The 22,868-nt window shown below is 47.2% G+C and overlaps 1 non-coding gene across 1 annotated transcript; it reads left to right on the plus strand.

Moving 5' to 3' along the window:
* The first annotated feature begins 11,131 nt into the window (after positions 1-11,131).
* LOC120663233 lies at positions 11,132-11,238 on the plus strand. Its single transcript, XR_005670450.1, has one exon. It is a non-coding gene; the product is annotated as a small nucleolar RNA R71 (small nucleolar RNA).
* The last annotated feature ends 11,630 nt before the right edge of the window (positions 11,239-22,868 follow it).

The raw sequence follows: 22,868 nt of genomic DNA on the forward strand, positions 1-22,868 counted from the left end.
CCGTACTAGCTTTATCGACCAACTGACTAGACGGGGGTAAGCCAGATAGGTAGTGAGATTAATGCCCAGGCAATGACCGAGTGACACACGGAGATGCTAAACCTTAGAGAGGTAGAGCTAGGAGGACAACGAGCGAGATAAGACGCCTGATACACTTCTGAACTATCGAGCTAGACTCTCTAGATCAGACTAAGCACCTAACTAGCTCTCTGGAAAGCAGAGCTTACTTCGGCGGCTGGAAGAGAAAGGACTTCAGAAAGGGATGAGAGGGGAGTCCAAAGGCAACCTGCACTACTGCTATGAAAACACCCGAACGTGGTGGACTACAAAGGACGGATAGGACTGTCACCACCTACCGACTACCACAACGGTTCCGTGGGGTGGAACACACTTTCTAGCTAACACTAAGGTCAGACACCACGTCTGCACTCGGTGTTAGGATTTCTCTCGAGGCCTTCGAGAGAAATCCCCCTCAACCTAGAGTACTAACTTGAGATACTCTAGTCCGGGCGAGAAAACCCGTAAGATAAGTTCCCGATTACTAAGAGAGATAACTTATCCTAAGCTAAAGGAAAACTTCCGTGCTCAAGCTAAACCTCAGACTTGAGTAAATAAAAGACTACGGAAAGTAAAGCTGAATTCAGAAAAGTAAAGAAGATAACTTATATTAATAAAGTCAAAAGAAATATACAAGAGCTATACCAGACTTCCGACGACTCCGGAGTCCCGAGCAAGCTCGACTCGACTATAACTCCCAAGCTACTAACCTACCCAAGAAATTACAAGTGGAAGAGAAGAGCTCCAAATGGTGTGTTTCTTAAGTGAGGGGTGGTGCCTCCATTTATAGCCTTCTGAGGTCGGTTCTGGCGGTTACTGTAGGTAGCGTCGGTTGGAAGCAGGTAATCTCGTTGAGCTTATCTTCCATGCCAAACTTCAGCCTGAGAAGCTTCCATGTGGGGCCGGCTGGCCTCCTCCAGGCCGGCCGGCCTGGGGATGCTGCCACGCATCCACCGCCTTTCAGACATTGGCTCAAATCTTCTCCTAGAGTCAGTTGACAGTTGGTTTCTATTGACGGTTGTGATTGCTAGGCCGGCCGGCCTGGGGGAGGCTGGCCGGCCTCCCTCTGGCCCATCTCGGCCTCTAACTTGGCCGAGGCCTTGCTCTGCTCTTGAACATCATCCAGGGAAGTGGGTTCCTGCAATCTTTGTGCTCTTGGGCGGCCTTGTGGATCTTTGGATGAGTGTTGAGGCTTTTCGGTGTTTCCAGTTGAACCAAGGCTTAACCCTCGACTTAGGGCCTCTTGATTGTGTCACATTGTCACTGGTTCAAAGCCAGGGCCTTGCCTGTGGAGGTGCCAGGCCGGCTGACCTAGGAGAGGTCGGTCGGCCTGGGATTTTCCCCTTTTCTGCTCAATTTTGGCACACTTAGTTCTGAAATCAAAACTCATCCAAAACTCGTGGAACTCGTTAGAATTAAACAAAATATGAATGGAACATAGTGCAAAGCTCATGTTATTTCTGAGAAGTTGACGGCTTAGAATGTGAATTTATGGCCGTCATCACCCCCAAGCTTAAACTTTTGCTCGTCCTCGAGCAAAGCTTAAACTGAGGCTCGGTGGATCAGGAGTTGCATCAATGTTTACCCCCTTGCAGGTACCTTGTGCACAACATATTACTCTTCCCATATGTACTTATGAAAAGTTGGCACATACCTAAGGTTTTGGAAGATGGGGCGTATTTGTTTTTCATCCCTCGGTCTTGAGCGGTTGTTGGACTGAACAACCTTCACCGGAATGTTCCCTGCTACCTGTTCAGGTTCCTAACTTAGATTTTTGCAAGAGTTTTCAAAAGAGGTTCAGGTTTCCTAATGGTACTCTCGAGTCGCTCAAAGTGTATGATCCTCACATATGGTCGAGGAATATGACCATCTTCTTCCTATCTCTATAGCTGATATATGGAGTTCATGGGTAGGAAGATGTATGCATACCTTGGTTACCTGTATTGCTGAGCCTAAGGGTGATCCAAGCCGGGGTCGATACTTTGCCAAATCCAGGTCTTATGGAACATGGGGTTTTTGGAGGGTATGGAGTGGATGGCATGAATGGCTTCCCATTTGAATTCATTTGAACTCTATAATTTGCAACTTGAAATGGAGAGTGGACTTCTCTTTTCTTTTCTTCTCTCTCTCTCTCTCTTTTTTAGAGAAGATAACTCCAGTCTCCTTTGCTGGAATATCTTGAATTTCTTTGGAGTTTTTGAATGGGGAAGCTTTTGTGGAATGAACTTGTGGTATATGAGATGGTGATTGCGGGGGTACATAACTGGCAAGAGTGGATGTCAATACTCGGAGTGAGTGACTGACAGGTTAGCTATGTTTGGGCTAGCAAATGGTGGATTTCTGTGGGATAAAGACCTGTAAGTGGAAAGTACCATTCCCGAAGTGGATGCACCATTCGACAAAGCTCAAAGTAACTTCAGATAGCTCAAATGGTTTATGCAATATAAGGCTCTGGATGGGTCATTTTTACCATGGGAAACCTTCTCCAAAATTTCAGTTTTAAAAGAATTCCGAGGGGTTCCCTACTAGAGCAGCAGTTTAAATTCCGGTTTGGGCTATCTCGAATCCTGCAACAACTTAGACATTTAGAAATTAAATTCATGCCTCCACTCAACCAAATTTTCAGTGGAACTATTATATGCCAACCAGTTCAGGTACTAGGAGAGTAAAAAGCTGTAAACGAGACACATACAGAGTTTAAACAGAGCAACTATTCATCATTTCCAAAGTGAGAGCTTACACTGATTTCCACTCATATATTTTATTCAAAGCATGTAAATATTTTTGGGATTTTTGTTAAGAGATTATCTATTCATTACTACTACTACTACTATTTTTATTTTTTTGGCATGGCTACTGAATGAAAGAACGGGTGTGATGACTTACCTGGCGGTATGACTCCCCCCCAAGCTTCGATGAAGCTCAGTCCTCCTCATCGGAGTCATGCTTTCCCTCGTCGGGGTCCTCATCATCGTCATCCTTGTTCTCCTCGTCGTTGTTGTTGTTGTTCTCCTCCTCGTTGTCGTTGTTCTCCTGCTAGTATGGCTGGTGCTGCTGGTACGGCTGGGACTATTGATAGCCCAGCCCAAGGTGGATGAAGATGTTCAAGACGTCGTATTGCAAGGCGGAGGTCAACCCCCAGCTCTCCTGGGTGAGCTGGGTGTTGTGTGTCATTGTGTCCTGCATCTCCTGCTGCTGCGTCCCAACCTTGCTGATGCGGTTCGAGAGATCCGCGATGCTCTGGAGGATCGGGTCCTCATAGTTGAAGCATGCTAAGGATGAGGGACCCATCTGTGGACCATAAGACGAATGCATACCTGCGGGGTGGTACGGTCCTTGTCCACCGGCGAATCTACTGCTCCCGGCCTGGTACGGGTCATAGTTGTAGTTCTCGTACGCCTCGTCGAAGCTCATGTTCTCCGTGGACGGCCCTGGCTGGGCTGAGGCATGTCGTGAAGGACATGCTTTAGCTTGTGCGTGCCGTGTCCTGCTCCTCGTCTGTGGACCTACAACACTCCATCGTGCGGGTTCTCTTTTCTCCATCTGCAATGTTAGACTTTTCATCGAGTAGAGAGAGAGTCTCGGGCATGGAAGCTCGATCTCCTTATCATACCCGGGGTAACACATAAAGATAGAATTTCCTGGCCCTTCCCGCATCATGTGCCCTTGCACAAAATGCTCAAGACCAACCTCGTATCTGTACGCCTCCATCTCTGGCAAGAAAGCGAGTTCGGCGCCCTCCATTGCTTTGACATACCTCTCCACACGGGTGACCAGTGGGGTTATGTCGATGGGGCCTTTGGCCGTAATCATCTTCTGCCAATGAGCAAGCATGATCCGGACGGGCGAGAAGTGAATCTTGTTCGCCATAGCATACAAACACTGCAACTCAGGTGAGCTGCAGAGGCGAAGGTCTGTGCGTGAGTGCACAACCATGGCGAGCCACTTTGCAAGAAACCTCAAAGTAGGATTATGAATTGAAACTATGCTGTTTTTACTACTCACGGGTTCATTAGAAATTTCACTCCACCAAGAGCTACAGTCATACTGATAGTGCTCAACAAGTGTGTTGGGATCTAGGATGCATCTTCTATTAAAGCCTAGTGCAACACTAAATTGTTGGAGAGTCATTTCAAATTGTTCGTCGAAGAACCGGAAATAAACTTTAGTTTCAGTGGTGATTTCTTCAACGGTAAGAGACATAAGAAATTCCATGGTCAAGAGGTACGAACCTGGCTCAACGATGTTGGCAAAGTTCTCCCATCCGATGGCGGTGAAGGCATGGTTCATGTCTTGCAGAAGCCCCGTCATGATGAGGAAGCAGGTTTCGAACCTCTTGGCATGGGCATAGGTCTGCCTCTTCAGTAGCTCGAGTGCTTGCCGCTCGTAGTTGTTCTTGTAGACGATCTACTCGACCATCGTCAAGATCCTGATGCGGAAGCGGCTGCGTGGGACTGCTGGAATTTCTTCTTCTTCCCGGGATACATGCGAGCGGTGACCGGAGTCGACCGACATGTTATCCCGAGAGGAAGATGAACTCCGCGAGCTTCTCGACCTTCTCGAGAACGCCTTCTTGACCTTCTCTTTTGCTTGGGTCAGCATGATGCCTGCAAAAGGTTAGCGTGAGCAATACCCAAAGGAAACAAGAGGTTAAGAGGAGGGTTAGCGTTAGTCGTTAGTCGTTAGGTGTTAGTCGTTCTTGTGGGGCGTTAAACCACCACAAACGTTCAATGTTCAGTGTGCCATGAATTTATTACGAAGGGAAATATTTTTGTGTTTTCTGGTTTATGAACTTCACTAATTACTACTCAAATTTTGTTTTAAGGCGAGCTAGCACTTGAGTTCTTCTCCTAATCAACTCAAAAGAGCTCAATTAGGCAAGAAACTCAAGGAAGGGAGAAGAGATTAAGGAGCTCGGGCTGGATCATGAGTACTTGAGCTTCTGGTGCACTGAGGAACGTCGGGCTCGCTGGGTTTTATAGCCGCGCGCAGAGGCCAGGCCGGCCGGTCGGCCCCCCTGAGCAGCGTCCATTGCTCCACGTCGATGCTCTAGCACTTAGGCATGCAGGTATGGTGCTCCCCGTCGGTGGTGATGGGACGTGGGTGGATGACAGAGGCCGACCGGCCCGGTTGAGGTCGCTCGGCGTACCACTGCACGTTCCCATGCTCCCCCCTTTTGCCTTTGTTTTGTTGTTAATCAAAGCCTCCATCCCCTGCTGGTTCTTGACAGAAGCAAAAGAGGTGGGGCCGGCCGGTCTAGAGCTCGGCCAAAAAATTTTGAAATTTTTTGTGAAGTTCTACTGATGCAAAACTTTCAAATTTTAAACGTGGGTTGGTTAAAATTCAAACATGATTACGCAAGTTGAAATGAAAATTATGCAAAGAGAAAATTAAACTATCCTATATGCAATGCAAATGATGGATAAGTACCACGTACCTCATGGCGAGGACTCGGGTTTTGAGTCCGGAGCCGGACTCTCCATTCCTTCAGTTCATTTGTCTTCGTAGGATGGAGTCTTGGGCGATGACACCTTCTTTCGCCACACCTTCTTGGGTGTGGGTTGTGCTTCGACCATTACTTCCTGTGATGCCAGAAATTTCTTACGCTGGATTCGACGTTTGGCATTCTTCTAATTGTGAAGCTTAATTTGCTTCGCATCCTCTTGAAGTTGTAGCTCCTCCTGAATCTGTAGATTCTCCACGAATGCAATGAGGGCTTCAATATTTGGAAGCGATGGTTTCTTTATCTCTTTCTCGGGTTTCTTCTTCCTTCGGACCTCTTTGACTTGGTTGCATTGTTCGACCTTCGGTTTGAAGGCGAACTTCTCCTGCTGGCCATTGATGTTGAGCTGGATTTCTCCGGCCCCGACATCAATATGGGCGTTTGTTGTACTCAAGAATGGCCTGCCTAGGATGAGCGGCGTCTTGGCGTCGACTTCCATGTCGAGTACGATGAAGTCGACGGGAATAAAGAAATTCTGGATTTTCATTGGGAGATTCTCTGCTATTCCCGCGGGATAGCGGACCGTTTGATCCGCTAGCTGCAAACACATGGCAGTAGGGGCAAGTGCATGATGGTTAAGTTTATCATAAACTACCTTGGGCATGACACTGATGCTTGCTCCCAAGTCGCAGAGGGCGTTGGAGAAATGTTGAGCCCCGATCGAGCAAGTGATGGTGGGGCAACCTGGGTCTTTCTTCTTCACCAGGAGAGGATCGAGTATAGCGGCGCTACACTCTTCCATTAACTGCACGACCTCAGTGGTGGGCAGCATCCGCTTGTTTCCAAGAATATCCTTGATATACTTGGCATATGTGGGTACCTGCATAGCATCAAGAAGTGGTATATTGACATATAACTTCTTGATTACCTCAACGAACTTGCCGAATTGTTCGTCGGCCACTGGCTTCCTTATCCGCTCCGGAAACGGTAAGGTAGTTGTGTCGTGATAGTCCTGCGAAGTTCTCGGGGGTTCCACGGGGTCTTCCTAGGTAGCAGTGTGTTGGAGTCGACGGCCTCTTCCTGCTCTTCGTCTTCAACATTGGTACCGCTAGCAGTTACGGTCTTCCGCTGCTTTCTTGCATCCTTTGGGAAAGGTGGTTCTTGCGTGGACTTACCACCACGCGTGGTCACCGCACTAACATTTTCCTTCGAGGGAACTTCTGGTTGCCCGGGCAGTTTCCCCGCGTTGGTGTTAGGGCATGAAGATGCAAGCTGAGCTACTTGAGTCTCTATCATCTTGTTAAAGCTCAGTTGATTCTTGATAGCAGAATTAAATCCCTCTAGTTGTGCAGCCATAGATTCTAAGATCTCGTCATTAGCAAGGAATTTCCTACTAATGTTATCATTGATTTGTTTCTGGCCGTACACTAGGTCTTTTAAAGTGGGCTGAAAACTATTATTGAAATTCGTACCTTGTTGTTGACCGAAGGGGAGGTTGGGCTTGGAGTTCCAACCCTGCTGAGGACGAAATCCTGAGTTGGGATTGTTGTTGCTCCCAACGAAGTTTGCATCCTCTTGAGTTAAGGGGCACGAAGTGCCCGAGTGCCCAGTCTCGCCACATGTTTCGCAAGTCATACGAGACTCCGAAACTTGATTAATGTAACACCCGGTTTATAAAAGAACATAAACCGAGCAATCATATACGTGCCAGGATCAAGTCACACGTATATACAACAGAATGAACAGTATATCACAGCACATATCACGTAAAAAGATATAATAAAGCGAATACGAATGTTATTTATTACATTAATGACAAAATGTCTGATACAGCGGAAGCGAAGTGCAAAATACGATAAACTCTCCGAAGCTGAGCAGGGCGCCACAGGGACGTCGACTGGGAGACGAACACCTAGAAGTCCTCGTAGTCCTGGTAGCGCTGAACGAACTCCCTCATGTCGGCAGGAACTGAGCAGCAGTAGCGTATCCAAGAGGAAAAAGTAGAGAAGAGGCAAGAGTGAGTACACAACTTGTACTCAACAAGTATAACACAAACTATGAGGCTCTAAGCTGGCTGACTGACTGCATTAGCTTTTAAGTCTTGGCAAATTTTTATTTAAGCTATTTACTACAAGTTGATGAATTACCCTTAACCCAGTTACATAGCAATTAATCAGAATTAATTAAGAAACTATTGAGAACCAAACCGAACCAAGCCACTCGAGGAAACCTGCCTCGTCAAAGGAAGATAACCCCACTAATCAAAAGGAGGATCTGGGCTGCTCATGACCGTGAGCACGGCTAGTATACCAGTTTTACACTCTGCAGAGGTTGCACATCTTTACCCACAAGTTGTGAGCTACGCTAGTTGTTCATCACACTTCCTTAGGTGAGATGGCTAGCAAACTCACTACGAGGCCTTTACAAAGAATCTCGTTGGTAGGGAGTAACCGCGAGGGTGGATCGGCGACTATGGAGCAGGTCTAGTGGGCATCAAGACACGAAGCACAGACGAGGCCACTCAGCACGAGGGCCATAGAAGCTTACCGCCCCTGCCCCGCAGGTAAGTTACTCCAAACCAAAAAGACCTAATTATTACGCCAAGACCGTCCCATTCCAGTCTTGTGGTAGCGCTGTTGTCCCAGGTTGTCGCTCTATGAACCGGTCCTTATGGAGAGTGGCCAACCAAGCACTAAGCACCGTGCTGGCCCCCTAAACCATGTTTCTAACAAAACCAATTTTAACGAGAAGTAAGCCACTCAAGCCACACAGAGTGCCACTCTCAGAATTAAGTTGCATATACCATTAATCAAATTAATTAAAAAGGACCATTATGTGTTATAGCGCGGCACCTAGCACAACTAACCAAAATGCAACCCCAAAGGATATATATAAAGGATATAAAGTGGCTAGGAAATCCTTATAGCCATACAGTATTAAATGCAGTATGAAAATGTATTTAAAAGTGATAGGTTGTTCATGTTATACTTGCCTTCCTCGTACTGCTCCTACTACTGCTCAAAGTGGTCAGAAGATGGCTGCTCCGGGTACTGGTACTGGGGCTCCTCAACTGGATTAGCGTCTACTCACGAACACATGGCCAAAACAATGCACAACAATAAGCATACAAGCAAACACTAGTAAAGGCTAAGAAACAGTACATCAACATATAAAAACAGCACACTAAAAGAGTCTAAAACTATTCTACACGTTACAACGATCGCGTGGACATAAAGAACGCCTAAAACGGAGCTAAAACGCATATTCTAGGCTAAAAACAAGTTCCAGGGACCTAATTGTAAGAAAACTGAAGTTCCAGGGGGTTTCTGGGCAAAACCGAGGACTAAAACATAATTAAACCTTAGTTTCAGGGGCTAACCTGCAAAAATGTTAAGTGTGGACTGCGGGTTCTATTCTGTGAAAAGCCAGAGGGTTATCTGCTAAAAGCTGGGCCCAACTGTAAATATTTTTGAACGCGCTTGGACTGCGGGTTGAATAGCAAATATTCCAGGGACTCTTTAACAAAAAGGCCAGGCGAAGGGGTACGTTTAGATCTCGGCCGTAGGATTTGGATCTGAGGGTTAGGAATCGATGGGTTATGGATCTAATCGTGGCCGTCCATCCGAGATCGGGCGGCCAAGGCGGTTCGGAAGCGTGGGGGCGGCGGCGGGCGGCCGGAGAAGGGGAACTGGGGGCTGCCGGACTCGGTTTGGGCCCCGGTTTGGCCGTGGGGCATGAGGCATGCGTAATCCACTGGAGTGGAAACCGTGGTGCTGCGGGGGACGGAGCAGGGTGCACGGCGTGGAGGCGGCTCGGCGCGGCGGCATCGCCGGCGGGAGGTGTTCGGGCCGTGCCGGCGCTGGGTTCAGCGGGAAAAAGGGTCTGCGCACACGCGCAAGACGCGACACGCCCTAAGATACGCCTTGCGGGGCCTAATGCGCAGCGCAGAGGGGCTCGCCATGGCGCGGCGGCGCTAGGTCGCCGGCGCGCGGGGTCTGGGCCAAAAGGGTGCACCGCGGCCTACTCTATCGTGCCAAAAAGGACGAGCGGGCGGAGTAGGTCCTCACCGAGCTTTGGATTGAAGAGAAGGCCGCGCAGAGTGCTCGGCGACGGAGACCGGCGGCGGAGGTGGGAAGAAGCTCGTGGAGGAGTTGACGCAGCGATGCTCCGGGCTCCGGATCTCCTCGGATCGATGCGGGGTCGCGTTGCGAACGAGAACCTGGGGTCAGGACAGTACGGGGCTCACCGGCGGCAATGAATTGACCGAGGTCGGTTCTTACCGGAGTTTGGGGGCTCAGCGCGATTCGGCTGCTGCAGAGGTTGGGGATCGGAAACGGTGCTTCGGGAGGCTCCCTGGGGTCGATTAGAAACCGAACAGAGGCTGGTGGGGGGCTGGGATGCCACAGGGCGGCGTGGCCGCAGCGGAGCAGCGACTCTGCATCGGCGGCACGATGGGGCGTGGCATCTTAGGGTTAGGGGCGGCGATAGTGTGGAGGATGGGGTGCAGGGGGCCGTGGGGAGCCAATTAAAGGCCGGCGGGGATCCTGGGGAGGCGTGCCCAGGGGATGGTCGCGTGCGGGGATTGCGGGCGTGATTACGGCAGGGAAAGCGGATCACTGCAACGACCATTGCTCGATCCCGGGGTTCGGGTCGGGAAAGGTTCTGGAGGAGGGGGCTCCGGTGAGGCTGGCCGGTGGGACCTGCGTGAGCGCGGGGTGGAGCGGGGCTACGGTTTAGCGAGGGACCGCGGCGAGCGCAGAACAGGGGAGTGCGGCGCGGGGAAGGGGACGGGACTGCCAGGTGGGGACGGCGTGGCAGTGAGCTCGGGTGAGCGGCGACGAGAAGCAGTGCGGCTGGGCTGCGGGGCTAGCGCGCGCGGTGACAGGCCGAACGGGAGAGGAGAGGAGCTGGGCCCAGGAACGCGGGGTGAGGCTGGGCCGGCACAGGGAAAGGGAGAGGGGAGAGGGGGAAGCCGGGTTGGGCCGCTGTGCGCCAGACAGGCCAAGAGGGGAGCTGGGCTGGGTTGGGAAAAGGGGAGGTTGGGCTGGGCCTGAGTTGAGTTAGGAGAGGGGTTGGGCTGGGTCTGGTTTTCCTTTTCTATTTCTATTCCTCTCTCTTTTCTATTTCTAATTCAAACAAAGTTTGAATTCAAATACAAATTTGAATTCAAACCACACTCAAATAATTAAAACTATGAACCAGCATGAATGCAACATCAAAATTTAAACCTATGATAAAATTTTAATTACTTGAACAAAACTTTAGATTAAATGCAAGTCTAACACAATAAACCTTAGAAAATTAAATAAAGCCAATTAAATTTATTATTAAATGCTGAAATTTAAATTAGGGTGTTACAATTAACCTCCTGATGCGGAGATTCCAGCTTCTTCATCAGAAGTTCCAATTTGGCAGCTAACATATCGAGCGTGTCGATTTGGTGCATGCCCCTGGGATGGGCTGGCTGCCATTCTCCTTTCCAACTTTAGTTGGAAGCTATCTTGTCAATCAGCGCCTTTTTCTCCCGCAACATCGAGAGAAAGGAAAGAACCACCCGCAGCTGCGTCAATGTGGTCCTGGGCTTGCTGATTCAGGCCATGGAAGAAGTTCTGAATGATCAGCCATTCTTATATGCCGTGATGTGGGCATGCTTGTATGTACTCCTGGAGACGCTCCCAGACTTCCAGGATGGTCTCATCCGGCAATTGCTGGATTCCGGTGATCCTGTTCCTGAGGGCATTGGTCTTGCCCACTGGAAAGTACTTGGTTAGGAATGCATTTGAACAAGCTTCCCATGTCGTGAAAGATTCCTTGTTGGAGTAGAACCACGTCTTGGCTTTCCCGAGCAGTGAGAACGGGAACAGGCGAAGACGGACATCATCCAGAGTAGTTCCTCTAGGGTTGATGGTGTTACTCACCTCCAGGAAGTTCTGGAGATGGGCGTTGGCATCCTCGGATGCCTTTCCACAGAATGGACTTGCTTGGACCAGGTTCACGAGTCCAGTCTTCAGCTCAAAGCCGTCATTGCCGGCTTGGTTGACATTCAGTCCAGTAGGAATGTGGCTGCTGGACGGGGCAGAAAACTGACAAAGAGTCTTTGCCATGGATAAGGATTCTGAGGTGGAAGGTGAACTGATAGGCCAAGTGAGTCTCTTCTGAGGTGGGATGACACGGCGTCTCACAACTCTCCCAATTCTTTCTGGATTTGGGTAGAAATTACTTGGTAGGTTGAAACCGGTCATGCACTGCTCTGCATCGATCAAAAGATAGAGAGAGCAATGGTAAGACTGCTAGGGTTAGCGGCGACAAACTAGTGTGGTTTATAAAACTATCTACAATATCTTTAGCCAATTGCTTCCCCGGTAACGGAGCCAGAAATGCTTGTTGGCGCTTCTTATGCCCAATTAGAATAGATATTCTGCAAGCGCATAGAATCACCGCTGTAGCACTTCACCTTGGAGTATTCAAGGGTATCGTATTTTATCCTCAGGGAAGCACTATGGTAAAGAGTATTGTAAATCGATTGATAACCGTACTAGCTTTATCGACCGACTGACTAGACGGGGGTATGCCAGATAGGTAGTGCGATAAATGGCCAGGCAATGACCGAGTGACACACGGAGATTCTAAACCTTAGAGAGGTAGAGCTAGGAGGACAACGAGCGAGATAAGACACCTAATACACTTCTGAACTATCGAGCTAGACTTTCTAGATCAGACCAAGTACCTAACTAGCTCTCGGGAAAGCAGAGCTTACTTCGGTGGCTGGAAGAGAAAGGACTTCAGAAAGGGATGAGAGGGGAGTCCAAAGGCAACCTACACTACTGCTATGAAAACACCCGAACGTGGTGGACTACAAAGGACGGATAGGACTGTCACCACCTACCGACTACCACAACGGTTCCGTGGGGTGGAACACACTTTCTAGCTAACACTAAGGTCAGACACCACGTCTGCACTCGGTGTTAGGATTTCTCTCGAGGCCTTCGAGAGAAATCCCCCTCAACCTAGAGTACTAACTTGAGATACTCTAGTCCGGGCGAGAAAACCCGTAAGATAAGTTCCCGATTACTAAGAGAGATAACTTAGCCTAAGCTAAAGGAAAACTTCCGTGCTCAAGCTAAGCCTCAGACTTGAGTAAATAAAAGACTACAGAAAGTAAAGCTGAACTCAGAAAAGTAAAGAAGATAACTTATATTAATAAAGTCAAAAGAAAGATACAAGAGCTATACCAAACTTCCGACGACTCCGGAGTCCCGAGCAAGCTCGACTCGACTATAACTCCCAAGCTACTAACCTACCCTAGAAAGTACAAGTGGAAGAGAAGAGCTCCAAATGGTGTGTGTCTTAAGTGAGGGGTGGAGCCTCCTTTTATAGCCTTCTGAGGTCGGTTCTGGCGGTTACTGCAGGTAGCATCGGTTGGAAGCAGGTAATCTCGTTGAGCTTAACTTCCACGCCAAACTTCAGCCTGAGAAGCTTCCACGTGGGGCCGGCAGGCCTCCCCTAGGCCGGCCGGCCTGGGGATGCTGCCACGCATCCACCACCTTTCAGACATTGGCTCAGATCTTCTCCTGGAGTCGGTTGACAGTTGGTTTCTATTGACGGTTGTGATTCCTAGGCCGGTCGGCCTCCCTCTTGCCCATCTTGGCCTCTAACTTGGCCGAGGCCTTGCTCTGCTCTTGAACATCATCCAGGGAAGTGGGTTCCTACAATCTTTGTGCTCTTGGGCTGTCGTGTGGATCTTTGGATGGGTGTTGAGGCTTTTTGGTGTTTCCAGTTGAACCAAGGCTTAACCCTCAACTTAGGGCCTCTTGATTGTGTCACATTGTCTCTGGTTCGATGCCGGGGTCATGCCTGTGGAGGTACCAGGCCAGCCGGCCTAGGAGAGGCCGGTCGGCCAGGGATTTTCCCCTGTTCTGCTCAATTTTGGCTCACTTAGTCCTGAAATCAAAACTCATCCAAAACTTGTGGAACTCGTTAGAATTAAACAAAATATGAATGGAACATAGTGCAAAGCTCATGTTATTTCCGAGAAGTTAATGGCTTAGAGTGTGAATTTATGGCCGTCGTCATCCACTAATTCCTCTTCTTCTGTTACCGGAGGAACTGCTGGAGCTTCATCAACAGAAGAAACCAAAAAAGGCGCTGCTCATTCGGCTACTGGCTCTACACTGGGCTCAGCCGGTCTAACCGGTTGGTCAGAGCGGTCAGACCGGTCTAGCTCACTGGTCTGACCGATCGGAAGCGGCGGTCCGACCAGTCCTGCTGGCTGATCAGCTATTTTGATCTGCCAAACCTTGCCTTGAGGGATCACTGGTCTATACTTGTTGAAGTGCTCATCCCTCAACTTCTCTGCCTCCTGTTCCTTCTTTTCCTTGTTGTGAAACCACTGCAGCTTCCTCTTTTGTGTGTGAGTCAAGCCTGAAGGACACCACCTAGGCTGGTGGTACTTGTCTGCTGCGCTCTTGCTGCTACCGGCCTCATGATAATTGGCCATGACCGGCTTTTGCACATGAAGATCAACCTATTTCTCAATATCCATCGGTTCTTTACCTGCATCCTTGATAGCCACCTTGATATTGCCGATCCGAATAACAGCATCGGCTTTACTCTTCTCTGCATCAGGCTTTGACTCCTCTTTCTTCCCCTTGATGCGGTACTCCATCCTCGGAATAGGAGCTTTGCCCGGCCTCTGGTCTGATCGGTGCTGTCGGCTGCATTGGACCCGATTGGTATGGTCCCAATCGGTCATGTACTGGCCTCCTGGAACTTTCCCCTTGATAATTTGGAGGATAAGGCATTGGGAAACACTGCATCCAGATCCCCTCATGCTCCAACGTCGGATTTGTAGCATTTGACACTTGCAGCACCCATGGCATGGTAGCATACACCTTCTGGGGAGGAAACAATGTAACAATATCACCCCTACGCCTGCTGGATTCCCTCCTCGGGGATACTGGATGATCTTGGAGCGGCAGTGACCGTAGTCTCTTTTTTAACGACCGATCCTTCTGAACAGCCTTTGTGTACGTGTTCAACAAATGGTTGAAGGTAGGCTTCTGATTAGCAGCTCTTCTCTGCACCTTCACCTCATTAGTCTTCTAAGTACCCACTTCCGGACGCTTCGACTTGAAAGTCCGGGGTCGGTCACTAGACCGGTCTGACCGGTTGGAGACACCGGTCTGACCAGTTGGAGACACCGGTCTGACCAGTCGTGCCTGAGAAGTAGACCGATTTTCTGGTGGAGAGCTTCCTTGCCCCCCGAGTCTTGAAGTTCTGATGGTGATCTTCAGAGTGTCTTTGCCGTCATCAGTTTTCTCCTTGACAACTTCTCTGACCAGAATCTTGTCATTAACATTCATCGGCCTTGGATCACCAATGAAAACGTTCTTCCCCTTAGCTCCTTCGGCTTGATCCGACCGAATGAGCACATTCGGATTGTTCAATTCCACCGTATGAACAGAGAAAGGAGCCTTGCCAATTTGCATCTCAGAAAGTACCAATCGTCCTTCATTAATGGTTGATTGTACCTATCGACGGAAAACATTACAATCATTAGTAACATGAGATGTAGAGTTATGCCACTTACAATATGCATGTCGTTTAAGCTCCTCGGGCGATGGCATAGCATGTGATAATCGTATGTTCCCATTTTTAAGCAATTCATCAAAGATCTGATCACATTTAGAGACATCAAAAGTAAATTTCAGCTCCTCCTGTCGATTCTTTTGAAACGGCTTAAGAGATGGAACTGAATCAGGTTTGGCCTTTGATGGCCAAACAAATTCAGCGGCGTACACTTCCTTGCTCTCATCGTTCGAACTATCGGAATCATGATCAAGAATATGAGTATTGGACAGATGAGGCTTGTAAGTGTCTTTGGCATTTTTAAGCTTAAATTCCAAACCTATGACTTTAATTTGCAAATAATTAATTGTATGATACTCAAAGCCCTCGAGTTTCTCTTTCAAATAAGAACGCAAGCCATTAAATGCCAAATCCGCCAAATCTTTTTCAGAAATTGTCAAACTGAAGCATCAGTTTTTAATTTCTTTAAATCTCTTAAAATAATCAGAAGCAGGCTCATCTCGGCCTTGCCTAACCGATGTCAAATCCGACAATTTTGCTTCAGTTTCCCCACTAAAGAAGTGATCATGAAACTTATGCTCCAACTGATTCCAATTGCGAATAGAATTTGGAGTAAGCGAGGAAAACTAAGAGAAAGCCGTTCCAGTTAAAGATAGAGAAAACAAATGCACACACAAAGCATCATTGAAACCGGCTTCTCCCAACTGTAAGATATATTGACTCACATGTTCCAAAGTTGTACGAGAATCATCACCATTAAATTTAGTGAACTCAGGAACACGCCAACCAGCAGGATAAGAAATAAAGTCAAACTCAGCAGGATAAGACTTTTGATACAAATGTGAAGTACCCATATCCATCCCAAGTTTACTCTTAATTGCATTAGCCAGATCTTCTTTGACCTTACGAGATCAGCCTGGTAGTGCTGGCTGGTATAAAACTCAGAATATTGACGATGTGCATTAGAATTTCTATGTGTCATCGTCTGTCTAGAAGTTGGGAACGGTCCTTGGTTAGGTCCAGATCCTCGTGATCCACCTGCTACAGTAGTAGTGCGAGGTAAAGTGTATATAGACAACTCATTGGTTCGGCCAAGGGCAGCCAAACCTGGGATTGTCTCTAGAGGCGTCGGTGACGGCACTGTCCCTTAGTAACTGGTCTGGCCGGTTGTGTAACCAGTTTGACCGGTCGGACCAGTCTGACCGGTTGGTGAGGCCTGTCCAGCTGGTGCCGTGTACACGGACGACAGTAGTGGGGTTTGCCCTGGAAATGAGTTCGGTGGCATACCATAAAATTGTTCAGATGTAAACTCAAGAGTAGCCGAACTCGGATCTGATGAGTTTGGATCTACCACAGGTTTTTTACCCTTAAGTGCATCAATATCACTACTCATCTTAGATAAAACATCGCCTGCGACAGTTTGTGCAGCAATAAGTTTCTGATCTACCATGAGTGACATCTTCTCAAACATGTCAGAGGGAGAGGGGCTTACATTGGGGATCTCTTCAATCTTATCCTTGTTAAGCTTGAGAGATGGCAGCACGAACTCCACGACCCTCTTGACGAGTGTTGACGGTCCTTAAGTCAGAAATAAAGCCGTCAACTCCTGCATCTTTTCATAACTTTCAAACACCAAAAGTAGTTATAGGACTTATTTCTAACCATTTCCACGAGTTTTGGTGATTCTTGGATTGCAGGCACCCATATACGGAATAAGGCAAAAACAGACAAAAGACGCAACACAATTGCACAGAATATCCAACGCTGCGTCATACCTACAAAGAGGGCCCACAAACCAGACCAAACCGACCAACCAAGCCCCGGCACCGACTATCTGATGTTAGGACCCACCTAGCAGTGTACCAGAGAAAGGCGGTGGCCAGAGATGACACAAGGGGGTCGGCCGACCCCACTTGGAAGCCAGTCACGATGATTTTTGGCGGGAAGGCTGATCTTATCCTCTAGAAGGCGGTTGTCAATGTTCCCATATTTGTTGAGGGTGGGAACCGACCTTTGGAGCTATAAAATGAGCCTCCACACACCCTCTCAAGTATTCAACCATTCACAACAACTTTCATTCATTCCACAAGGAGAAGGAGTAGTAGTAGGACTCCACTTGTATCATTAGAGTAGAGGGAGTGTGCGAGGTGGAGGATCGGAGAAGAGCCGGACGTGTCGGCCTCTCTTCGTCTTGTACCTCGACGGGTACGAATCACTTAAGTATCCGGAGTTCATCATCTATTAAGTTTTTGGTTCGGTATTCTTAAGTTATTCATTTGTTTACGGGTTCATCGTCCGTTCTCGTAACAGTTGCTCTGGTAGAGGGCCCCTGATAAAGACAGGTAACCCTGCGCAACGCTAGAGTAAGTAGTCAAAGGCTTAAGCATGGTGCTTAGGTCCCAGATTGCCTTTGTTTGCCTCGTGCTCTACAGTATTGTGGGGTAGACCGCAGGTGGTGACAGCCCTGTCGGTTCGCTATGAAGCTGCTTCGTGGTTAGTGCACCCCCCCCCCCCTGTCCGAGTATGGCGTAGAGCCACAAGCCGGAGGTCCCTAACAGTACCTCGGTCAGACTGGTGCCCGAAGTAAATGAGTGACGAGCCTAAGTTTACCTTGCCTTGATCCTTAACCTTAGATAAACCACACTACCCAAAGCTCTCCTACTTCTTGTTCTCCTGGGTTAAACTAGCTAGAAGGTCGTTACACCTCCGTTCCCTATGAAATCTTGATACCCTGAATACTCTCTGGGTGAAGTGCTAAAACGGTATCTTCTGTGCGCTTGCGGATTAGTCTGTGATCGTTAAGAAATACCACCAAGCATTTCTGGAGCCGTTGCCGGGGAACGGTTGCTGTAGTTATCTTCGAACCTAGTTTACCGGTGTATCTTCTCTTTTACCTTTTCTTTTTCTTTTCTTTTACCATGGAAAACCTTTCTATCCAAAACCTTTCTGCTCCCAAGGGCGAGTTCATAGAGCCACCACAATCGTCAAAGCCAATCACAGCTTGCAGCTTTGAACTCCGTCCTGGCTTTATAGCCATGGTGCGAGAACAAACCTTCTCGGGATATGATAATGAAAATCCCTGTCACCACCTATGAGAGTTCGAGCAGTTGTGCTCATGCCTGTCAATCGTAGGCATGGCACAAGAAACACTTCGGTGGAAGTTGTTTCCCTTCTCTCTCAATGAGAGGGCGAGGCAATGGTATGCCCACAATGTAGGAAAGGTAAACGGAGAATGGGAAGAACTACGGGATAGATTCTGTCTCGTGTTCTTCCCCATTTCTCGCATCGCTTCCCTACGAAAAGAAATCCTCAACTTTCATCAGGATGAGAAGGAATCCTTAGGTGTAGCTTGGGCTAGGTTTTCACAACTTACGCATGCTGGTCCAGACTTGTCTATCCCTGACCACGTGTTGCTTCAACACTTCTGGTTAGGGCTTAGCAAGGAATCTGCCTTGCAGCTTGACATCTCTGCCGGAGGTTTGTTCACCCATAAAACCACAGTCGAAGGAGAAGCTCTCCTGGATCGTATCCTAGAGAACACATCCTTCACAGAAACCCTTCCGGCAGCGGAAACCTCAAGCCATGAGGAAGTTACGATGGTTGATTCTACAAAATCACCACTAAATCGCATAGAACCAACCACCAAATCTTCCCCCGAACCAGAAACAATGGAGGAAGAAGAAATTCAAACTCCAGAGTTTCCCTTCAACATCGAGGAGGATGTTTTCCAAAATTATGGAAACACCTCGATGTATCCCCGTGAAAAGATACCTCCAGTTCCCAGGGACCCAGTAACTCCTCCAGATAAGGCTTCCTTACAAGAAGCAGTTAAGGGAGTGACAGTTGTCATGAACAGTGAGTGGGTATACGAAGGGGAAATGTCACTCGAAGCAATTAGAATTCAAACCCCTTATTATACCCTTCCTTGTGTCATCCAAGGAATTGCTGTCTCAGCTCATTATAGCCCCACGGTCGGAGCAAATATCATGTCAGCATCCTTTGCGCTTAGCCACCTAAGCGACAACCCATTGCTCCCGACCTCGAGATCCCTCTGGAGTGGACCTCGCTCCACTATGGAAGGGATCAAAATCTTGCATGACGTACCTGTTTGGTACGATAAGACTGAACTTGCCCTAGATTTTCATATTTTCAAAGTCCAAGACTTCAATATTTTGATCAGGCATCCAGTCGACAAGATGTTCCAAAACATTTCCCCTTTAGGAACACTCGACGTAACTCTTGGGGTAAGGACATCAGCTTGCCAATTCTCCGGTCAAAAGACTCCATGACCAAACCTACGCCCCAAGAAGAAACAGTCGGCGAGGTTGAAGCCATCCTTCCTGTAGAAACTCCTGAATCCTCTTTAGAAAACGATGCCAAACTATTTTCCGAAGAAGAGGACGATCAGGATGAAACATTTGAGTTACCTACTCATGAACAACCTCCTCGTCAACACATAGAACTAAAGCTTCTTCCTTCTGGACTCCGCTATGCTTTTCTAAATGATAACACCGAAACCCCCATCATTGTTAGCGACAAGCTATCTGACGAGGAATCAGCAAAATTAATTGTTGTTCTAGAAAAGCATAGGGTCGTGTTCGGCTACTCACTCCAAGACCTTAAGGGAATCAGCCCTACCCTCTGCACACATCGTATTCTGATAAATCCTACAAAAACACCTTCTAGGGAGCCTCAGCATAGGCTCAACAATACGATCCGAGAGGTTGTCAGAAATAAGAGAGAAATAGCTCATGAAAGGAGTTCATATATCATCCACAAAAATTCTACACACTTACACATCTTGATCAAGGTTTATGACTTGTTTCTCCTAAAGGATCCGGTCTTTGACTTAGCAACACAAGAGGAACATGTATGCCTTCAACTTTTCCCTACCCTGAGCTCCACATAAGCCTTTCTAGGGGTAGGAGAAAAAAAGAGAGGAAGGCATGATCTGCCTTTGTGAGGAATTCAAAAAGCAAAAAGAGAGATCCAAGAGTACAAGCTGATGAGCTGCGATGTGTTTTGACTTTGAAAATTCATAAAACCTAAGTATCTGAGCTCGGGAGACTAAGGAACCTGAAGTTTAAACCATTCCAAGTTTCAATTATCAAGATAAGCATGGTAGACACTTAAAAAGTTCACAAGTCTGGGAGAAAACTTGGAATAACTTGTATGCAGGTTTCTTCAAAGGAGTTGCATCCACCTTAGTCTTTGCCTCTTTACTCGAGGATGAGCAAAGGCTAAGTGTGGGGGTGTTGTTGACGGTCCTTAAGTCAGAAATAAAGCCATCAACTCCTTCGTCTTTTCATAACTTCCAAACACCGAAAGTAGTTATAGGACTTATTTCTAACCATTTCCACGAGTTTTGGTGATTCTTGGATTGCAGGCACCAATACACGGAATAAGGCAAAAATAGACAAAAGACGCAACACAATTGCATAGAATATCCAATGCTGTATCATACCTACAAAGAGGGCCCACAAACCAGACCAAACCGACCAACCAAGCCCCGGCATCGACTATCTGACGTTAGGACCCACCTAGCAGTGTACTAGAGAAAGGCGGTGGCCAGAGGCGGCACAGGGGGGTCGGACGACCCCACCTATGTGGCAGAACCACCTGAATTATTCCGGCTCAAGTGCGCTGGCCATCACCATAAAGGCAACACCAGCTCAAACGCACTTCAAACGGAACAATTCTTGGTCTGTCGGGTAATGTCCCAATACAACCACTCTCGGATCGAACAAGCATACCCCGCACGAAGGCGAGTCCAGAGATATTACAACCATATATTTTATAACACGGGCATAGTAGTTATTACAACAAGTTTAAAGTATTATTATAGGTCTAAACTCAGTAAAATGTTATACAAGACATAAGTTTGAAGTTCAGAGTTAAAGCAGCGAAAAGATAACACAACGGCTACAACACGTCACAAAAGGATACCAAGCTAGCCCAAGCAAGGTATCATTCGCCGGGGTCATTGCCGGCCGGGGACGGATCCCACTCTACGGACCAGCCAGGGGGCAAAGAGCAGGGCCAAGTCAGACTAGCAGTCAGGTCCTCAAAACTCATACCTGAAACAGGATTCAACAGCAAGGATGAGTATACTAATACTCAGCAAAACTTAACCGTCAACGGATATACTTAGTCCACTTAACTAGACTATGCAGGGTTCTGTAAGGCTCGGGTTTTCCTTTTTGCTGAAAAGCAACAAAGAGTAGGTCCTTAATTTCACATTTTAGCTATCAATATTCTAGTTGATTAACCATTCTATGTAAGCAACTAATTCTAATCAACCATGGTAGAACTTTAGTCAAACATCAAGATTGTTCATAATAACATTACTCTTATTACTCTGTGTGGCAAAGGGATCAAGTAATCTCAATATCTGTGAGAAACAGACGATTCGAATCAGATTTCCAACCTTGCAAGGTAAACCTAACACACACATTTGGAACACCGTCGGGTCATTCCCAAACAACCGTTGACCTTTCTTTCCGGCTTGTGGATAGGGTCACTCTCCCCGACTACAGGACACCAACTTCCTCCCTGCACCCCGTGGTGTTGCGCAACATAAACATAAATAAAAATCTATCTCTAAGAGAGAGTGAAAGGTATATCCACTCACCGGGCCGATCAGCTACTAGGCTTACCGCGTACCATATTTATGGCATGTGGCTAGTACGTTCAAATACTTAACCACCGCTACCACACACTGCGGCCTTATCAAGTTCATTAACACAGACGGACTTCAACAAATCCGCCCATGATCCTTATAGTGATTGCAGGAAGTAAACAATCAACTCCTATAAGCTCGCGAGTGACAGGCAATCACTCGACTTTTACCTGTCCTATTAGCATAGCATCTAATTCGGACTCAAATCTAGTGTTCAATTAGTAGGAACCTAGAATTATGCAACTAGGGTTTTCAATCAATTCCAATAACTTAAATGCACAAGTAAATAATAACGATAAGTTGCATAATTTGAAATATTGGGTTTATGTCCGGAGCTTGCCTTCGCGGTAGTCACTAGCTAATTCAGCCTTGGGCTCTTCCGGACTTTGGCCCGGGTCTTCAGTCAGTGTAGCGGCGTTCACCTGGGCTTCTTGATCACCTCCTTCGGACTCCGGAATCAGCTCGTACGTCCCGTCAGCTAGAACAGTCGTATCTATATGTGATGCAAGAAACGGTATTACAATCATACACACTTCGCGATAAAGTTGTAGTCTAAAAATTAGCAAACATAACTTATCATATGGGAAATTGTTTATAGAATAGTTCTAATCTTAACTTTACTACAGAAAATGAACTGGGTGGCAGTTTTTAAAAGCGAATTAAAATGCATGAAGTAATTTGACTATTTTAATTCATAAGTTAAGAACAGATTCTGCAGCTACAAAATTTATACAAGATAGTACATCTAATCAGCAACTTGCAATAAAAAGTATAGCTAAAAACAGTAAGGCATGAATACATGAAAAATACTCAAAACAGATTATATTTAAACGAAGATAAATTTCCACAGAACAAACTACAACACTTATGAAGCTCAAAATTTCGCAGAACAGGCTTCACATGCTTATGAACGTCCTATAAATTTTTCAGAATTTATCAAGGCATAAAACAGAAGTAATAATTTTGACAAAATTAAACCACATATGGTAAAACTAATTAGTATAGAAAGTTCTATATTGAATCTGGATCTCAAATTTTACAGACATGAATATATAACCAAAATGGAGTTCCACAAATATTCTCAGATTTTTCTAAGTAAGG

Source organism: Panicum virgatum, chromosome 2N (assembly GCF_016808335.1).
Source record: "Panicum virgatum strain AP13 chromosome 2N, P.virgatum_v5, whole genome shotgun sequence".
NCBI lineage: Eukaryota > Viridiplantae > Streptophyta > Magnoliopsida > Poales > Poaceae > Panicum > Panicum virgatum.